The sequence below is a fragment of the Eleutherodactylus coqui genome, chromosome 3 (assembly GCF_035609145.1).
Source record: "Eleutherodactylus coqui strain aEleCoq1 chromosome 3, aEleCoq1.hap1, whole genome shotgun sequence".
Lineage (NCBI taxonomy): Eukaryota > Metazoa > Chordata > Amphibia > Anura > Eleutherodactylidae > Eleutherodactylus > Eleutherodactylus coqui.
This window is the reverse complement of record NC_089839.1, coordinates 13647980-13667313: the sequence shown is the minus strand read 5'-3', so window position 1 is coordinate 13667313 and position 19334 is coordinate 13647980.

Below are 19334 nucleotides of genomic sequence, written 5' to 3'. Positions count from 1 at the left end.
CAGTTACCAGCACTATCCACTGGCTTTAGAGTCTTCTCCCACTCCACACAGCCTCTGTGATCTACAAGTCTCTGCAAGCAGTAAATTACCCCTAGGTATCAGTGCAAGACAGTGGGTTACTTTTTTCAAGTCCTAGCATAGAGCCTCCGCTATCTACAAGTCTGTGTGTGGTGAATTAAGGCCCAGTTGTCATTGCTGTACAGTGGGGTAATTTATTTGGGCCCTGCTCTATTCTTAATCTGCTATGATGAGGAGTAGGGGTAAGGGTCGAGGACGTCCAAGTGAGGGTGTGGGCAGAGGCCGAGTTCCTGGTCTAGTTGAATCACAGCCGGCTGCTGCGGGATTAGGAGAGAGGCAAGTTTCTGGGGTCCCCAGCTTCGTATCACAATTTATGGATCTACGTGGTAGACCTTTATTATAAACAGAGCTGTGCGAGCAGGTCCTGTTGTGGATGGCAGAAAATGCATCCAGCAATGTATCGACCACCCAGTCTTCTACGCAGTCCACTACTCCTGGCCTAGGGACTGCAACTCTGAATCCTCTAGCTGCTGCTCCTCCTTCCTCCCAGCCTCCTCACTCCATGAAAATGACATATTCTGATGAGCAGGCAGACTCCCAGGAACTGTTCTCGGGTCCCTGTCATGAGTGGGGAAAAACTGGTTCCTCTCGGAGGAGGAGTTTGTGGAGGAGGAGTTTGTGGAGCTTACTGAGGACAGGGCTTCAGAGGGGGAGGCAATTGCAGCAACAGGACAGGTTGGAAGAGGCAGTGGGGTGGCCAGGGATAGAGGCAGGGCCAGAGTGAAGAATTCCCCAACTGTTTCCCAAAGCAAGCCTCCGTGCAGAGGGCTAGGTTTTCAAAGGTGTGGATGTTTTTCAGTGAGAGTGCGGACAACTGACGAACAGTGGTGTGCAACCTGCGTTGCACCAAGATCAGCCGGGGAGCCACCACTACTAATAGCCTCATGCGCAGGCATGTGATGGCCAAGCACCCCACAAGGTGGAAGAAGGACGTTCACCACCTCCGGGTTGCACCACTGCCTCTCCCCCTGTGCCCCAACCTGCCACCTAGATCCAACCCCCCTCTCAGGACACAGGCACGAGCGCCTCCTGGCCTGTACCCACACCCTCACCTCCGCTGTCCTCGACCCCATCCAGCAATGTCTCACAGCGCAGCATCCAGCTGTCGCTAGCGCAAGCGCAAATACGCCACCACGCACCCACACGCTCAAGCTTTAAACGTGCACATTGCCAAATTGATCAGCCTGGAGATGCTGCTGTACAGGCTTGTGGAAACGGAGGCATTCAAAAACATGATGGCGGCAGCGCTGCCATACTACTCGGTCCCCAGTCGCCACTATTTTTCCTGGTGTGCTGTCCCAGCCCTACACCAGCGTGTCTCCCGCAACATCAATCGTGCCCTCACCAATGCAGTTACTGGGAAGGTCCCCTTAACCACGGACACGTGGACAAGTACTGGCGAGCAGGGCCACTATATCTCCCTGACAGCATACTGGGTGAATTTGGTGGAGGCTGGGACTGAGTCAGAGCCTGGGACCGCACACGTCCTACCCACACCCAGAATAGCGGGTCCTTCCTCGGTTCTGGCATCTGTGGCGGTCTATGCCACCTCCTCTAAACCCTCCCCCTCCTCCTCCTTCTACGCAACCTCTACCTCCTCAATTAAGAAGTGTGAGCAGCACGTCGCCAGCAGTCTGTATCGTGCGGCAGCACAGCGGTGGGCAAGCGTCAGCAGGCTGTGCTAAAACTACTCAGCTTAGGTTACAAGCTGCACACGGCCCCCGAACTGTTGCAGGGTCTGACAGAGTAGACCAACCTCTGGCTTTCGCCTCTGAGCCTCCAACCGGACATGGTTGTGTGTGACAATGGCCGTAACCTGGTGGCGGCTCTGCAGCTTGGCAGCCTCACACACGTGCCATGCCTGGCCCATGTCTTCAATCTGGTGGTTCAGCGGTTTCTGAAAAACTACTGTTGGGGGTCACAAGGGGACCCTTCAGCTGATACTGTCTGCTTCCCAATTAGTCTGGATGCGAGTACTCGGAGGATTCAATGGACAACCACACTATATGTAGTAAACCAAGTGAATGCCTAATTTATTAAACAAGCTCAGAGTTTATATAAGAAATTGCTCACGCAGGGTACGAGAAGTAACATTTCTTTAAATAAAGACAAAGTCTCAGCACAGAACATTTAAAAAAAACAAAAAACTAACCACTTATTATCAAACAATGTGTCCTTCAACAAGTTACAAAGATATGCGTTCACGTATTGTGGTTAAGCTTATCTTGGGAACAAGACCTTGACAGTCTTCCCAGAGTGGGTGAGAAGCAAAACATAATGATTCCGTAAGATACAACTTATTTTTCTCTATTTAGCTCTTGACTAACCTAAAAACCAGAATTAACCCCTGACATTTCCCCCATTTGGACATAGGGTCCACCATCATGCTAGGTACTTCACCCAAGTGGTGCCGGCTCCTGCCAGATTCCCAGTCCCATGTGATGGTCCCAAGTCCACCTGGGTTAAAGTTTAGCAAAAGCTTGTTCACTGCAACGGGTTACACAGGACATGATTATCTTTATAGCAACATATATTCTATATATCAATGCCTTTACCTGTTGATTGTGGCCAGTTAGATTTACCTGCCACCAGGGGAAATCAGTCCAGCTGGCGAGGGGTATACCAGCCGTGGTATTCCACAATTCCACGTTCATAGTCTCATTGTTGGTGAAGACATCGTTGGTGTCATTTGTCCATGCAAGCAGTTCTTCTAGTGTAACAGGAACAGCTTGGAAAGGAATACTAGTGGCAGTTACTGGTGCGTGTGTGCAAATCCAACAGTCCTTCAACTGTGAAGTGTTCAGTCCCTCCACCAACGTCTGGTGGTGTCTCACAAAATGGTTCTGAGTCCCTTCCCCATTCTGCACCCTCTCATAGGGGGCAAAACAGGGTGTGAGAATTCCCATTCGTCCCAAGACAGGCAACAGTTCCTTCATTTTGTCTCCTCAGGTGGCAAAACTTTCTTGCAATGAGAAGCGTGGATCCAAGTGCCTTTTCCTTCAACTTTCACCGAGGTAGGTGTGGTCAGCAGGACTTGATAGGGCCCCTCGAATCTGGGCTTTAGGGATTTCCGGACATGCCTCTTTACGACCACCCAGTCTCCAGGTTGCAGAGAGTGTGATCCCTCTAAGTTGTCTGGGTCTGGAATGGAAGAAAACACTAGCTTGTGTGTTACTCTCAGTTGGTCACACAGGTGCTTTACATATCCGGCTACTGTTTCATAGCCCTGCTGTAGGGTCTGTGGATGATACAGCCCCAATCTTGGCACAGAGCCAAACAAAACTTCATAAGGGGACAGACCTGTCTTTCTGTTGGGTGTGGTACGGACTGAATACAGTGCTATGGGCAAGCACTCTGGCCATGGTTTCTTTGTCTCAGCCATGGCTTTCTGGATTTTTAACTTGAGCGTACCATTTAGTCTTTCCACTTTGCCTGAACTCTGCGGGTGGTATGGAGTGTGAAATGCTTGTTCCACCCCAAGGGCTGACATTACCTCTTGCATCACTTCACCTGTAAAATGTGTACCTCTGTCACTCTCGATTGTCTCTGGCACCCCAAATCTACATACAGGTTCTGACAGGAGCTTAAGAGGCCCACGCACACGAGGACGTACTCATACCTGCCTCATTTGAGAAGTTGAATGTAACCTATCTGCAATCTCTGAAAAGGATACAGTGGTCTGGGGGTGCACTTCCGAGGGGTCTTCACCACTTGACCTGGGTTGTGCAGGGCGTACACTTCACATGCCTTCACATATGCCTTCGCCATCCTGTCGAACCCTGGAGCATACCATACCTTGTCTACCACCGAAACCATAGCATTCCTGGAGGCATGCACCTTACCATGAGATAAGTCCGCCACCTGCGGGAAGGCAGCTGCCGGCAAACACATTCTACTTCCCATTCTCCACATTCCATCAACCTACTTAGCACCTGCCTTGGTCCATTGCTCTACTTCACTTCTCGTGGCTGTGAGCCCTAGGTCTGAGGGAACGGTGGGACGAGAATCTACCTTGTAGCACACGGGGTCTTGTGTCCTTGCCAGGAGGGCAGCAGCCCTGGCTGCCTTGTCTGCTCTGTCATTGCCCTTGTCCTCTGGCGACTGCCCCTGCGTGTGTGCTTTTACCTTTATGATGGCCACCTGTTCTGGCAACAGTATGGCCTGCATTAGTCTACCTACCGCAACACCATTCTTAATAGGTTTACCTTGTGCCGTGAGGAAGCTCCTGGACCGCCAGATGGGTCCATAATCATGTGCGATGCCGAACGCGTACCTAGAATCAGTGTAGATGTTGGCAGTGGTACCTTTTGCAATCGTACAGGCCTCAGTCAGAGCACAGAGCTCAGCCTCCTGAGCTGACATGTGTGGCGGCAGTGGTTGTTGTACCAGTATCTTATTGAGTGTGACTACTGCAAATCCTGTTACACATTTTTCTTCATCATTCAGGTATCTGGATCCGTCCACAAACAGCTCAAACTGGGGGTTCTGCAGGGGCTTATCTGCAACATGCGCAAACCCAGCCGTTTCCTGGGCCATAAGGGCCACAGTCATGCTGGCTTTTGGCGTCAAATGCCTCCTGCTCATCAGAGTTGTAAAACAACTGATCTCCTGTACTTACTCCCCCAATTGAATCTACATCACCTAATGGAAGTAACGTGGCTGGATTCAAGGTGATGCACCTTTGGAATGAGATGTTCGAGGAGGAATGCACTGCTAGTTCCATTTTTATCTGTCTTGCAGGGGACAGATGACGATGGCTTACCTGAGTCAGGATACCTTGTATGTCATGTGGGGTATAGACCACCATGGTGTGATCTAGTACAACGTCAGAACTTTTGTACAGTAGTGCCTGAACTGTCAGAACTGCTCGGACGCATGATGGGGATCCTCTGGCCACGGCGTCCAAATGGGCGCTGTAGTATGCTACAGGGCGCTTTTTGTCACCATGCATTTGTGTCAGTACAGCGGTGGCGTGTCCCGCCATCTCAGTTACGTACAGCTGGGTTTGTCATAGTCTGGCAACCCCAGTGCGGGTGCACTGGTTATCTGTATTTTCAGCTGATGGAAGGCTGATTCGGCCTGTGGGGTCAGGGCAAATGGCCGTGAACCCAAACAGTCGTACAGAGGCTGCATGGTCATGGAGGCAGAGCGTATCCATGGCCGACAGTATGAGACCAGTCCCAAGAAGGTACGCAACTGGGCATGGGAGGTGGGAAGTTGCATGTCACTTACCACCTTTGTGCATTCTGGCGTCAGGTGTTTGGTACCTGGACCTAGGCAGTGGCCCAGGAACACTACGTGGGACTTGCAGAACTGAAGTTTCTCTTTGCTGGCTTTGCAGACACTCTGATGGAGGAAACACAAAAGGCTTAGTGATGCATTGAGGCAACTACTTGGGTCAGGAGCACACAAAGGTAAGTCATCAACATACTGCAACAGGGCAGTGCCCTCCGGGACTGGCCAGGCGTCCAATACCAGCTTCATGCATCTAGTGAACTGGTTTTGGCTATTCTGTGCCCCTTGTGGCAGCACTGTCCAACAGTACTGCTTCCCTCTGAAAGTAAATGCAAACAAATACTGACAGTCTGGCTGGCCCTTTATACCCTTTTTCTTAACTGGGAACAAAGGAGTATTGGCTGGGGAGACACATTCCTTGAGGGCTTCAAGTTGACATAAAGAGATGGTGTCTGCAATTGCATCTTCCTGGGCTTGTGCCGGGGGTACTGACGGACCATGGGGGCTTTTTCCCCTTCTTTTAGGTAAACCATTATTAGTGGGACTGACAGTCCGCTAAGGTCCGTCTTACTGGTAGCCCAAAGGCTCGAAGGAACGATACTAAGAGCTTGTTCCTCTGCGTGCGTAACAGTGAGGACAGGGAGAGGTGTCGCTAGGTCTGCTGCCATCCAACAGAAGGTCGGGTGACTTTCAGACCTGGGGTGTATACGAGCCTCACCGGACGGGTGAAGTTTGATACAACATCCCAAGGGTCCCATTGTCGTGGAAACCTTCCTTTGTGGAACCACGCCTTACTCAATTAGGAATGATCACACCCTTCCAGATTGATTGATCAAAGGTATCGGACAGTGCGCACTATCTCCTAGAAATCACTCAGTCTGACACAAGTTCAGAGAAAAGTAACTTCCTGTTTATTCTTGGCGCGTAACAGGTTCTTATAAGGCACATCAAAAACAGCCCTTTTGGGGCAGGCAACAATTACATAAACACAACGTGTTGGTTGATTATTGGATAAGCGTCTTGTTTCATCCGGTCATCTGGTATGGCCCATCACGTGATAGCAGATAAGATGGGGCAGATACCATTTCGTATCCCACCGAAATCATTGGCTGTGTCGTCATGAGTTAGTAATAGCATAGACCGCCCATGTTATTTGCGTCTGTTTCCAGTAAAATCGCTGGGGGATTTTCGTGGTAACCGAAAGCGGTAGTCCGTCTCAGGTGCGGTTAATCGTCTAATTTTTACTTCCGTATTAATGCATGCAGCTGGACGGTCAAATATATTTATACATGTTGGTTACGTGCTAAATTCCATCTTTGTCAGCAGAGTTATGAAAAACAGATATTTCATATAAGCATTGCCTAATAGTATTGCGTAATTGTACGTACACTTCTATAGTTGAATCAAAACAGATTTAAAGCATTTGAATTAACAAATTTCCCCGTAAGGCCCACCAAATCCCAATACATAAAGATTTATATATTGGGGTTGCCACCACAGACCCTCCTTGAAACTATCTGTTTCACCAAACTCGCCCTGCTCCATCCCACCCCCACCGCTGACTCTAGACTTGTAATGTGTTGTAGACTGGAGCCATTGCTCTCATGGGGGTATAGGATGGGTCAACATCATCGTATTCTGGATCTGTGATGACGACATTGGCATTGACAGTGGGCCTACTGCCGGACATCATAGAGAAACAGGTGGACCAGGTAGACACCAGGGCCGGGATACACTGTATGCAACAACAAACAGAAATTAGAACCATTACAATGGCAACGAAAACAGTTAGTATTTTCTTCATCAGAGTAAACCCAAACCAGGACCCTGCCAACCAGTCAAACCACCCTTGATCCGTTCCTTGTTTGATACTGGTGGCTAGATCTCTCAGGCGGTTGATCTGTTGGTGGATTGACGCAGAGTTGTCAGAGAGATTAAAACAACACATCCCTTCAAACTCTTCGCACCCGTGGTTCATGGTCATAAGGATGTAATCAATGGTGGCTCTGTTCTGTAGGGCGGCTCTTCGTATGTTTTGTACATCTAAGAGTAGTAGGTCCAGTGCCTGGGATGTGGCATTTAGGCCCTTTACCATGTCACAAGCTAAGCCGTTAATTACTCTTGTGTTATGCTGGGCTAATGCGGGGGTGCCTAGAATGCTGAGAGCTAGTGCAGTGTGCTCTGAGAAACTCAGTAGAGTAGGTGGTCCTACACAGTTATCGGCCAGGCCGTGGATGTCCCTCCGATCCCTAAGTGAGGGTGTGGGTGCCGGGGGGTCTGGCTTCTGATACATAAGGATACTCAGACGGGACAATGCACACGGTCCTCCTGTAATGTTGGCGGGGATATATGTGTATGTTAAATTGCCACAGGACAGGACCCATCCTACTGGTAGTTTGACATGTCTGGAGTGGCTGGGACTCCGAACTACCTTTCCACAAGACATGGTAGTCACTATCTTTTGACATTGTTCTTCAGTACGGGAGCAGAGTATTCGGGAATCACTAGTGACCACTTGGCCCCTCTCACATTTCCCAATGTACCGTGGATTACATGTAAAGTTGTAACATACCTCAGCCTGTGAGACATTTCTGACCTGGAACTCAGTCATATTGGACCAGTCAGCGTGTTCTACAGCCTCACAGTAGGGACAATATTCATATATGTTAATGAAGGTGTTATCTTGTATCACATCATCTTCCCCCACATCATCATCATCATGTACCATTGCATAAATTGATCTCAATACATTTACTGGAGTGGGAATGGCCAGTAAGCAAGCTTGTAGAATATCTTCCCCGCTCCTTAATTTAGGCATGCACATATTAGTTATATTGATAACATCTCTGGCTAAATACTCCCACATATTGATATGGCTTTCCCTCACCCGTTTAGCCTGCTGCTTCTGGTTCTTCACTGAGGTACCCTTTTCGTCCCACATTACCAGAACCCCACATAGGAGAAGTATTATGATAACTTGACCTAAATATTTCATGATGAGTCGTCCTTCTGGGATGGAGCTTTCTTGCAGTGGCTTGCGTGGATCCAGGTAGGCTTCCCCTCTAGTTTCACCGAGGTGGCAGTGGTCAACAACACCTGGAACGGACCGTCGAATCTGGGCTCAAGAGAGTTTTTCCTCAGAAACTTCTTTACGTACACCCAATCCCCGGGCTGTATGGAATGGGTGCCTGTGTCCTGGTCTGGGTCTGGAATGGAAGAGAAAACTCGTGCATGGACTTTAGTTATTTCTTTGGCGAGTGATATAACATACTTAGTCAGAACATCGGAGTGCAATTGTAACTGCTGAGGGAAATAACACCCTAGTCTGGGGACGGTCCCGAAAATAATTTCATAAGGTGATAACTTATGTTTTCCCCTTGGTGTGTACCTCACGCTATACAGTGCTATGGGGAGGATTTCTGGCCAGGGCATGCCAGTTTCTCGTGACATTTTAAGTATTTTTGTTTTCAAGGTACCGTTTAGTCTTTCTACCTTACCACTACTCTGAGGGTGATAGGGTGTGTGAAACAAAAGACTGCTGCCCAACGCCTGCCATATCTCCTTGGTGACGTTGGCGGTAAATGCTGGACCTTGATCACTTTCGATGACTTCAGGTATTCCGAAACGGCAAATTAACTCAGTTATGAGTTTCTTAGCAGTAGTTTTGGCAGTCATATTCGTACTTGCGTATCCCTCTGCCCACCCAGAGAAAACATCCACCACTATTAGGGCGTATTCAAAGCGTCCTGATTTCGGCATTTGGATGTGGTCAATCTGGATCCGCTGGAATGGATACAGTGGCTTGGCTAGGTGTTTTCTAGGTGTCTCTTCCATTTTTCCTGGATTACATTGGGCGCAAATGGTGCAAGATTTGCAGTACTTGTCTACCAACGTTGTGATGCCAGGCGCCAGGTAATATTTCTGGATCAATGAGTTCATGAGCATTTTGGACAAATGGGTTGGGCCATGCGCCCACTGTACCACTGCTGGGTAGAAGCTTCTAGGCAAACATGGGCGGCCTGCCAGCGCAAACAGTCCTTGTTCGTCCTTTTTCGCTCCCTTCTTCGTCCATTCTTCTTTTTCTTCCTTGCTCGCTCTCTTTTGTGCTTCTGTAAGGTAGTCTGGTCGTATCTTCTCATCCACACTGACCATCATGGACGGGTCTGGTTCCTCCGCTGATTCCACCCCTACCGGTAGTGCTTCCACCTGAATTCCAATTCTTCCAAACTCCCCCCTTGCAGCTCTTTTTGCTGCTTGATCCGCTGTATGATTACCAACGGCCTCTTCAGTGTTCTTCTTGCTGTGAGCTTTCACTTTCAGTACGGCCACCTTCCGTGGCAGTTGGAGGGCATCCAGCAGGTGCCTGATGGCTTGATGATGCTTGACTGGGGTGCCTGCAGCTGTGAGGAATCCTCTAACTTTCCAGATCATCCCGAAGTCGTGTGCCACTCCATGAGCGTACCGTGAATCTGTGTAGATGTTGGCTGTATGATCCTGGGCCACCTCACACGCCCGTGTGAGGGCCTGTAGTTCGGCTTCTTGTGCTGATACGGTAGGAGGGAGTTGTTGGGCTTGGATTATTTTCGTGGTGGTGGTAACTGCGTAACCGGTATGGTACCGACTAGAGATGAGCGAACACCAAAATGTTCGGGTGTTCGTTATTCGGAACGAACTTCCCGCGATGCTCGAGGGTTCGTTTCGAACAACGAACCCCATTGAAGTCAATGGGCGACCAGAGCATTTTTGTATTTCGCCGATGCTCGCTAAGGTTTTCATGTGTGAAAATCTGGGCAATTCAAGAAAGTGATGGGAATGACACAGTGACGGATAGGGCAGGCGAGGGGCTACATGGTGGGCTGCATCTCAAGTTCACAGGTCCCACTATTAAGCCACAATAGCGGCAAGAGTGCCCCCCCCCCCCCCCCCCCCCCACTGTCAGCATAAAGATCGTCCTCCTCTGGCACAGCTGTAACAGCTGTAGCAGAGAAGAACGATGTTTGCCCATTGAATTCAATGGAGCGGCAATACAGCATGTTCCACTGAATGCAATGGGCTGCCGGCGATCGCAGGATGAATGGTCGGAAAGGGGTTAAATATATAACCCCTTTCCTGCAATTCATCCAGAAATGTGTTACACTAAAAATATATACCGGCGTATAAGGCGACGGGGCGTATAAGACGACCCCCCCAACTGTCACCTTATACGCCGGTAATACAGTGGAGCAAAGAATAAAAAGCATTACTTACGTTTTTAGATGATCTGCGGCGCTCCTGCAGGCTGTCACTCCCTCCTGGTCCACGGCAGAGTATTGCTTTCTCCACGAAAGACTTTAAATCCCTGCCTCCAGAAAGACACGTGCCTTCAGCCAATCACAGCCAATGACAATGATGTCATTGAATGGCTGTGATTGGCTGTGTTTCTGGAGGCAGGGATTTCAAGGTTTGAAATCCCCGCCTCCAGAAACACAGCCAATCACAGCCATTCAATGACATCATTGTCATTGGCTGTGATTGGCTGAAGGCACGTGTCTTTCTGGAGGCAGGGATTTAAAGTCTTTCGTGGAGAAAGCAATACTCTGCCGTGGACCAGGAGGGAGTGACAGCCTGCAGGAGCGCCGCAGATCATCTAAAAACGTAAGTAATGCTTTTTATTATTTGCTCCACTGTATTACCGGCGTATAAGGTGACAGTTGGGGGGTCGTCTTATACGCCCCGTCGCCTTATACGCCGGTATATATTTTTAGTGTAACACATTTCTGGATGAATTGCAGGAAAGGGGTTATATATTTAACCCCTTTCCGACCATTCATCCTGCGATCGCCGGCAGCCCATTGCATTCAGTGGAACATGCTGTATTGCCGCTCCATTGAATTCAATGGGCAAACATCGTTCTTCTCTGCTACAGCTGTTACAGCTGTGCCAGAGAAGAAGGATTTGTCTTCTATATGTTCTCAATGGGGTCAGCGCTGCTGCCGCTGGCCCCATTGAGCGCATATAGAATGCATCCATAGCGAACCGCGGGAGGGGCAGACTTTCATATCAGGCGGACACCTGATCTCCCCAGCCACTCACAGCAGGGGGGTGGTATAGGGCTTAAACGTTGCAGGGGGAAGTTGTAATGCCTTCCCTGTCTTTATATTGGCCAAAAAAAGCGCTAACGTCTCAGGGAAGAAAGTTTAAGTAACCCGGACACCGCATGGTGTTCGTTACGGATAACGAACATACCGAACACCCTAATATTCGCACGAATATCAAGCTCGGAAGAACACGTTCGCTCATCTCTAGTACCGACCCATCTCATCGGCGAATCTGGAGCCGTCCACGAAGAGTGTGTAGTCTACGGGTTCCAGTGGTTTGTCATGGACTGATGGTAGATAAGAGATTTCCTGTTGCATCATCTTGACGCAGTCATGTGAAGGACGTGGAATGTCGTAGTAGGAGACGGAACCATTCGGTTTTTCCTCACCATCGTTCTCATTCTCCTCTCCATCGCCTTCCCCCTGAAGAATTGGAAGGAGGGTGGAAGGGTTGAGGACATTACAACGCTGTAACGTGACATTCTCCGGAATCAACAGTGAGCATTGCAAACGTAGATGCCTTGCTGCTGATAGATGCTTCGGCTGTGTCTGGTTGAGTACGGCGGCAATGTCATGTGGAGCCAGGACAGTCAGAGGGTAACCCAACACGAGATCTGAAGTCTTATCCAGTAAGACATGGGCTGCAAAGACTGCCCGCAGGCAGGAAGGTCCTGCTCTGGCCACTGGGTCGAGTCTGGCTGAGAAGTAGCCGATGGGTCGCGACTTTCCAGCATGCTTTTGAGTAAGGACACCTGATGCGTGTCCTTGATTCTCGGACACAAACAGAGCAAATGGTTTGTCGTAGTCTGGTAGTCCCAATGCAGGTGCTTTAGAGATCAGGTCCTTAAGTGTGCTGAAATTTCTTGTCGAGTCTTCAGAGAGTGTACACGGGGCCTTGGCCTTTCCTCCTTCTTCACCGATCCTTCTGACATCTTCGTACAGGGGTTGCATCAGCAAAGAGGCCTCTGGAATCCAGGCTCTGCAGTACGAAATCAGTCCCAGGAAAGCTTGAAGTGCCTTTTCAGATCGGGGAAGCGGCACTTGTTGAATGGCGGCGATCCGGTCTTCTGTCAAGTGTCGTACTCCTTGGGAAATGCAGTGGCCAAGGAAGATGACGGTGGTGCAGCACCACTGTAACTTGGATTCTGACACTTTACATCCCTGATATGCCAGATAGCACAGAAGATTTTCAGAGGAGGAGGAGGACGTGTCCAGATCGTCTGCGCAAAGTAACAGGTCGTCCACATATTGGAGTAAGACCACTGTGGGGTGTCCCTCCATCCATGGGCTTAGAATCAGAGACATTGCTTTGGCAAATTGGCTGGGTGAATTCTGTGCACCCTGAGGCATTACAGTCCATGTAAGTTGCCCTCCGTTGTGCGTGAAGGCGAATAGATACTGACACGATGCGTCTAACGGGACGCCAAAAAAAGCGTTTGCCATATCTATCGCTGTGAAGTACTTCGCTGTTGGCGGAATTCCAGACAGTAGCGTGTGTGGATTCGGCACCAAGGGAGTTTCCAATATGGTAGCCTGGTTCACTGCCCGTAGATCTTGAACCATACGGTATTTGGTTGGTTCGCCCTTCGGTGTCTTCTTCTTCACCGGAAACAACGGGGTGTTGCATAGCGACTCACATGGCACAAGGGCTCCATTCTGGATCAGCATCTTAATCTGTTCGTCGATGGCTAGCGACACTGAGTGCTTCAGTGGGTATTGTGGTCTTCTTGGGAATGGCATTCCGGGCTTCATCCTCACCATCACTGGTGGAACTCTCAGACGACCAATGTCCTCAGGTCCTTTTGACCACAGTGTATCAGGGATTCTTGCTTTCACTTCATCTGGTATAGTCTTTCGAACTTCTTGACAGGTCATGAGGAATGGTTCTGAGGCAAGTGTCATCTGGTCATCTTCAGATAGCGGGGAGGTAACCGTTATGCCACCGTCTTCAGTGTAGGCAATTGTAGCTTGAAGTCTTGATAGAAGGTCGGCTCCCAGTAGGTTGAGTGGTGAGGTCTTGTGGACCACAAATCTAGCCAGGATGTTCTGTATGCCGACAGGAAGTGGCTTGCTTAGTGGGTTTTCAGACGGCCTTCCTCCTACTCCTACGGTCAGTATGGTCTTGTCATCCAGCAGGTGCTTGAAGGGGAAATCGTCAGCACGAATGATGCTCCTGGCTGCACCAGTGTCCAGTAGGAAGGTAATTGGATTCCCTGCGATAGTCACTTTGGCTTGGGGTCCGGTATCATCTACTGCAGGGTTCTGCTGGAAAGAGGCCATACTGGAGACTGGCTTGCCTGTGTCCTATTGGGACGGGCCATGGTAGGATACCGGTGGTGGTGGTGGTGGGGGTAAGTCATCAGAAGATGTTGGTCCAGCCTGTCTTCTGGCCTGATTTGTTTGTCCGTGTTGTCCTGGTGGTGCGCGGCAGTCTCTCTTGAAATGCCCTTTGCGGCCACAATTATAGCATTTCATGGGTTGATTCCGATTCTGTGAGGTCCCTGTTGCCACCGCTGCCACCATGACAGGGGTAGGTCCGTTCCCTGCTACCCCCTTTGCAACTGGTAGCAGGACGTCGATGGCCAGAATCTTGTATTCTGGTTTTGCTGCCATCAGTCCCTTTCTGATTGGGTCTCGTAAACCAGAAACAAAAGCTGCTGAGAGCATCAATTGGTGTGTCCTGATTTGTGAGGAGAATCCGAGATCGTCAAAGAGTTGAATGAGGCGACCGTAGAATTTGTCCACGGATTCCCCTTTTTCTTGGGTCACGTCCTGCAGTGTGATAGCTTGATCCGCCAACCTGTCTTGCGCCCAGGCCTTCACTTGCTTGCAGAATTCCCTTCCGGAAACATATGTTGTCTCTGGAGTAGCATACTCACTTGTCGGATCAAGGGATTTCTGGATGACTGGCCAATATGTATCCCCAGCCTTTACTTCCATCAAGGCCTGTAGATCCTTCCAGGTGGCTGAATAATTACGTTGGTACTGGACCAGCTTCCTGAAGAAAGGCATGGGTTGCTTTTCTGGATCTGGTAATCCCGCCTGGAGGGTAGTGGCTTGGCTTGGCGTGAAGCTGACGTATAGGAGCGGGGCGTCTGCCGGTACGAAGGGCATCCTGTGTGGTGCCAGCTGAGGCGTGATCTGTGGTGCCAGAGATTGATGTTCATCTTGTGTGAGGGAGTCTTGCGATCCATAAGGGTCATCTCCTTGTGGAGACATGAAATGGACCTTAGGAGTAGATGTATTGGGGGGTGCAAAGTTAAGTTGTTCTTGTATACTCGTGCGAGCTGCTTGACTTTTACGTAAGCTGGGCTTTGTTAGCGAGAATTGTTCTTCTGCTCCCCCTGAAGTCTTTGTCGCTGGCCGATGCTTTGGTCTTGCACCATATCCCTTGTTTGCCAATATGCCGTCCCGGCGGCGCACCATTTTCACAGGAGGGGGTCGGCCTCGGAACTTCTCTCCAGACCTGGTGACTCCTGTTTCCCCATCCTCCTCACTGTCTGTCCATTGATCTCCATCTCCCTCCCTGGGTGGGGGTAGATCAAAGCCTCCCTGAGCTCCACCTTCACCTGCAACAGGTCCTGCGATCAGCTGATCCTCTGTGCTTGCTTGGTCATCTGTAATTGGCTGGTCTGGGAACAGAGGGACAGCTTGTCTTTGTGCTTGTAATGCTTGAGGATCTATCACTGGATATAGTGGAGACATGGTAGGTGTTTTGCGTCTCTGAGGTGTAGCAATATGGCTGCCTTCATGGGTGGACAGCTGGGTACTAGGCCTCTGGGGTGTACCAAGATGGCCACCGTATGGAGTGGGTGGCCGTGCACTAGGCCTCTGAGGTGTCTTAAGATGGCTGCCAGAGGAAGTGGTCATTGAGGAAGTGGCTGTGGAACGCATATTGGAATGCCCAGTATTTCCTGCGACATCATCACAGGAAACTGCAGTGTTGAAACGCACGGCAGCTCCGGATGCAGGAACCGCCTGCTCAGCGTTGAATACAGGAAGTGTGGACTCATTCACACTTCCGTCTGGGCGCAGGGCGCCACATCCCAGACAGGTTTCTCGTTGCCTTGGGTTCTGCATTCCACAGACTAGGCACATCCAATATGGTAAGTTACCTGAATGCATGGGAGGTGCTGACGGATGTGTAAGAAGTGGGTTCACAGAATTTGCATGATACACATAACGTTTGTATTCCCCCCTGCCCGCATTCTCCACCAGCTGTCGTGGAAACCTTCCTTTGTGGAACCACGCCTTACTCAATTAGGAATGATCACACCCTTCCAGATTGATTGATCAAAGGTATCGGACAGTGCGCACTATCTCCTAGAAATCACTCAGTCTGACACAAGTTCAGAGAAAAGTAACTTCCTGTTTATTCTTGGCGCGTAACAGGTTCTTATAAGGCACATCAAAAACAGCCCTTTTGGGGCAGGCAACAATTACATAAACACAACGTGTTGGTTGATTATTGGATAAGCGTCTTGTTTCATCCGGTCATCTGGTATGGCCCATCACGTGATAGCAGATAAGATGGGGCAGATACCATTTCGTATCCCACCGAAATCATTGGCTGTGTCGTCATGAGTTAGTAATAGCATAGACCGCCCATGTTATTTGCGTCTGTTTCCAGTAAAATCGCTGGGGGATTTTCGTGGTAACCGAAAGCGGTAGTCCGTCTCAGGTGCGGTTAATCGTCTAATTTTTACTTCCGTATTAATGCATGCAGCTGGACGGTCAAATATATTTATACATGTTGGTTACGTGCTAAATTCCATCTTTGTCAGCAGAGTTATGAAAAACAGATATTTCATATAAGCATTGCCTAATAGTATTGCGTAATTGTACGTACACTTCTATAGTTGAATCAAAACAGATTTAAAGCATTTGAATTAACAAATTTCCCCGTAAGGCCCACCAAATCCCAATACATAAAGATTTATATATTGGGGTTGCCACCACACCATCACGTCGGTTCCCAATATGCTTTCAGGACTTTCCAGCACAAGGAAGCGCGTGAGCATCGCGACCCTTTAAACATTACCTCTAGCGGTTCAGTTTCTGCCAGCTGAATTGGCACTCCTGAAACACCTTGCACCGTTTGCGTATCTGTGGAAACAGGTATATTAAGATCTCGTATTACCTGTGAACTGAGACAGGATTTTGTAGCCCCAGTGTCTAAAGGCACTTCCCCACCTCCTATGGAAACAGGTTCAAAGATCTGAATGCCTCTGTCTTCTGCTTCCAATAGGGACACTGGGGCGGGATTGCCGGGACTTCATTGGGACGGATTTGAGCGATGCAGCGCGTTATCGCCACTGGGAGTGGCGTCCTGATCTGTCTCCTGGTCACGGGGTATTTTGGGACAACGGCAATTCTTGGTCAGGTGGCCTACTTTGCCGCAATTATAACACTTGCGTGTTTCTTTGTTGGGTCAGGTAATTGTTGGTATATGGCCATCTGTTCCGTCATGTTCCACGGACGCCAAACTGAAGTGCTTCAGTTGACCGTAGTAGAGTGGGCAGGGGTTTGGGGACGCGCAGCGCCGTCCTCCGATGAGTCTGGTGCGGTGGGAGTCGTCAACGTGGTGGTGGATTGTTCTGTGTCATACACAATGGGATACATCTCTTGTTGCCTAGGCTTAGGAGCCCCGCAAACAAAACATGTCTCCCTGTGTTCTGGATTCTGTTGTCCGCAGCGAGGACAGTCCCAATAGGGCTTCCTTTCTGAGGTGCAACTATGATAGTCAGGGAGCGCATTTCCAGAGGCAGGCAGAACCGGATACATCCTGGCTGGATTGGGCACCGGGGGTGCATACACAAGTATGCCATCATCCCTCTGTTCACAATCCCACCGTTCTACGTTTACCTTTCTACTATATTTTATTATGGCTTCTATTCCTTTATCTAGACCGGCGTCTCTGATATCTTTCATATGCTTTTTCCCGTACTGTTGCCAGAACTCATAGTTAAAGGTTCCCGCCTTCCTATCTGTTTATATACTTTATAGGCTTGCCTACAAATGACCTTCCCTTCCCCTTCTCTTATTATCTCAATGGGTGTCAGGAAAGTCTTAGACTGTTCGGACCCCATTCTGACTATGGACTTACCTCTTGATTTACCACTATCACACAGTATTGAGGATGCACACAGCTTCCTCTGGGCAAATCTGGCGGTCACACAGACCTTTTAGTCCCTTCTGCCAAGTCCACAACTGGCAGGACACTTATTTGTACTATGGACATGTTCCCTGTTTTTACCTCAATCACACAGTAAAAGGATGCACAGAGCTTCCTTCGGGTAAATCAGGCAGTCGCACAGACCTTCTAGTCCCTTCTGCCAAGTCCGCAACTTGGGGGGACCACGGCTTGCCTTGCTGGGCGGCTTTAGTAACCGTATAACAAATTACAGCTAACATTATGAGTCCGGCAGTTAAAGCAAGAATAAAAGCAATAATTTCTATAGCTTCAGCAGACAGCATGGCAATCTTATCTCATTTGGGTTCTTCCGTCTAACACAGTTACTAAGAACACAAAATTACAGGCAGAAGCATCCTATATAACATACAGCGACTAACCTCCTGTCAACACGGGACTGAAGTCAGGGGAGCACAGAGCAGAGAATGGCAAGTCAAGGGCTTACCATACACCGGTGTTGTTCAGATCTGGGGTCCCACAACCTCTAATCCGACTGGTCGGCAGGTAGGGTCGTCGGGTATCGGCTGCAGGTGAGGATTTTAGCTTCTGCCCCACGTTGGGCGCCAAGAAATGTTGGGGGTCACAAGGGTCCCTTCAGCTGATGCTGTCTGCTTCCCAATTAGTCTGGATGCGAGTACTCGGAGGATTCAATGGACAACCACACCATATGTAGTAAACCAAGTGAATGCCTAATTTATTAAACAAGCTCAGAGTTTATATAAGAAATTGCTCACGCAGGGTACGAGAAGTAACATTTCTTTAGATAAAGACAAAGTCTCAGCACAGAACATTTAAAAAAAACAAACTAACCACTTACTATCAAACAATGTGTCTTTCAACAAGTTACAAAGATATGCGTTCACATATTGTGGTTAAGCTTATCTTGGGAACAAGACCTTGACAGTCTTCCCAGAGCAGGTGAGAAGCAAAACATAATGATTCAGCAAGATACAACTTATTATTCTCTATTTAGCTCTTGACTAACCTAAAAACCAGAATTAACCCTTCACACTACCCACACTTGTCTGACCTGCTCGGCAAGGTGCGCCGCATCTGCGCACATTTCCGCAAGTCCACCACGGACGCTGTCACCCTGAGGACCCTGCAACATCGGTTTCAGCTGCCAGAGCACCGACTGCTGTGCGACGTGCCCACACGGTGGAATTCTACGTTTCACATGTTGGCCAGGCTTTGACCATCGTAGAGCAATAGTAGAATACCAACTCCAACATGGGCGATGTAGTGGTAGTCGGCCTCCCCAATTCTTTACCGAGGAGTGGGCCTGGATGACAGATATTTGCCAGGTCCTCAGAAACTTTGAGGAGTCTACCCAAATGGCGAGCAGCGATGCTGCAATCATTAGCGTTACCATCCCGCTGCTTTGCCTGCTGAGAAGTTTGCTGCAAAGCATAAAGGCCGACACTTTGCAGTTGGAACAGGAGACGGGGGAAGACATCATGTCGCTTAATAGCCAGACCACCCTCCTGTCTATATCTCAGTGCGTTTTGGAGGGGGAGGAGCAGGAAGAGGAGGGGGAAGAGACAGCTGGGCACACTGCAGAGGGTACCCTTGCCTCTCATCTGTTCAGCGTATATGGGCTGAGGAGGAGGATCCTGAAAGTCCTCTTCCTAGTGAGGACAGCCATGTCTTGCGTACTGGTACCCTGGCACACATGGCTGACTTCATGTTGGGCTGCCTTTCTCGTGACCCATGTTGGCCAGAATGCGTCTAATGCGAGGATTACTGGGTGT